Consider the following 2,501-nt stretch of genomic DNA (forward strand, 5'->3'; position numbering starts at 1 on the left):
GCCATTTGTTTAAAAAGTTATGCTTAATTTACTGAATTATTTTTGCACCTTTGTGAAATATTTCTTGAATCAGTGCTATCCAATAGAACTTTCTGCAATGATGAAAATGTTCTACATCTGAACTCTCCAATATGGTTGTCATTAGCCACTGATGGCTGTTGAGCACTTGAAATGTGGCTAGTGCAATAAAAGAACTGAATTTTAAATTTTGTTTAATTTTTGTTAATTGAAATAGCCACATGTAGCTTTTGGCTACCATATTAGATGGAACAGTTTTGGACATCTTCCACATCAGAATTTATGGCTCTGCCTTAATCTTTCTTAAATTAAGCAATATTTGATATGTAATTTATATCTAAATTATTCTGCATGACAATAAACTCTCAATATCAAATATATATAATTTTTAAATGATAAATTCATATATGTTATATAATAGTGGAAAAGGAAATTGAAACCTCAGTTTTGAGAAAGTCAGATTTTGTTACATAGTAATTGTATCAGTTATGGATGTTTTAGACCCAAGAGTTTTTTCATATTTCTGCTCTGCCATTCTCATCTTCATGCTTTTAAGCCTTATGGTAACAAGAAGCTCCAGCACTACATCCATTTCCAAGTTAGGAAAAAGGGAAAGAAAGAAAAGCATCAGCTAAATCTACCCCCCACATACACTTTTAAAACATTTATTCTAAAGCTAGGTGAGGTGGCTCATGCCTATAGTTCCAGCTACTCAGGAGGCTGAGGCAGGAGGATTGCTTGAGCTCTGGGGTTGGAAGCCAGCCTGGGCAACATACATAGCAAGATCCTGTCTCTTAAAAAAAACAAAAGAAAAAGAAATAAGAAAAAAATTATTATGGAAAATTTCAGGCATGTACCAAGTAGACAAATAAATGTAATGAACTCTGTTAACCCATCAAATAGCTTCAACAATGATCAACTTACAGTCAAGCCTGTTTCATCTATATCCCTACCTACTTTTCCAACTTCAGAGATATTTTGAAGCAAGCCCCAGTCATCATCATTTCATTTGTAAACATTTTAGTATGTATCTCTAAAAGAAAAGATTATTTAGGCATAAACACAATCCTTAATATAATCAAATATCTGATATTCTCATAAATGTCATCCTTTTTTGATATGGCTCTTAAATCTTCTTTTAAATCTATAGATTATACCCTTTTTTCTTTCTTTGCAATCCATTTGTTGAAGAAATAAGGGTGTCTTGTGGTTCTCATGGTCTGGGTTTTGCTGATTTCATTGCTGTGATGTCATTTAACGTGTTCCTCTTTCTTCTGTATTTGCAATAAAGTGACAGTTGGATCTAGAGGCTTGACCAGATTCACATTCAACTTTCTAAGATTACTTTCTAGGTAGTGGTAGTGTCTTGCTCAGGAGACTGACATCTCGTGTCACCTTTAAAAGTAAACTTTCCCAGAATACTCTGTCCCCGCTCGCGTGCCAAGTAGTCTGCTGCTGCAGTCTTATTGGCCAGAACTGTATCACATGCCTATCCCCAATCGCAAAGGAGGATGGGAAATCAAACATTTGATACAGTGAGCAGGTTTGGAGCTGGGTATGTTACCACTCCAAATTGATCAGGCTTCTCTTGGCAAGGAAGAAGGGGCAAGGGGACAGTGAAGACTGTCTGCCATAGCAGGTTAATAAAAATTCATGATTAATACAAGTAGTAACTATTCTTTATAAAGCATTATAAGTAACATTTATAGATGACTATTCAATGTCAACGAGGACAGAATGATTACAATTTAATGATAACTTGTCATACTATTCTTTGTGTTTCAAGTAAGAATACCTGTATATGGTGGTTTCTGGTAAGCACAATACAAAATGGCCCTTTTCAGATGATGTTTCTTAAAACAACTTGATCTTCTAAAATGATCCCTTAGCTTCTTAGTATCCTCTTGTTTGATATGCTGAAAAAAACATCAAGATCCTTGAAGAATCAAGAAGATTCCAGGGTTTTTGAGAATCCTGTAATGAGTTCTGGCTGAGCAATGAGCTTCATATTTTCAAATAAGAGTAAGAATTACGTGGGTCTATTGTAAAGCTGAAGAAGCTATAATTTGACTTTCTGACTAAATTTCCACTGTCCAAATCAACTTCATGGCACTTTATCATGGCAACTAGACTTTTTTAATTACCCAAAATAAATAATTCTGTTTTAAAATTTTCATTGTAGAAAAGTTTAAAAATATAGTGAACTTAAAAAAGAAAATAAAAATCACTGGCAATTTTTCTGTCCTGAGATAATCATGTAAATATTTTCGTGAATTTTTTTCCAATCATTTTAAAATGCATATAGATTTTTTATGAGGTTGAGCTAAGATATGTATTTAAGTTTGTGTTCTGATTTTACCTTACAGAGTAAGGTAAGCATTTTCTACACATCTTCATAAACATAATTTTAATGGCTATGCAATAAACTACTGTAATGACAGTAGGTGTTTCACCATATTCCTTTGTATTTATAATTTTGTATT

Source organism: Propithecus coquereli, unplaced genomic scaffold, assembly GCF_000956105.1.
Source record: "Propithecus coquereli isolate 6110/MARCELLA unplaced genomic scaffold, Pcoq_1.0 Scaffold1, whole genome shotgun sequence".
In the NCBI taxonomy this organism is placed as follows: domain Eukaryota; kingdom Metazoa; phylum Chordata; class Mammalia; order Primates; family Indriidae; genus Propithecus; species Propithecus coquereli.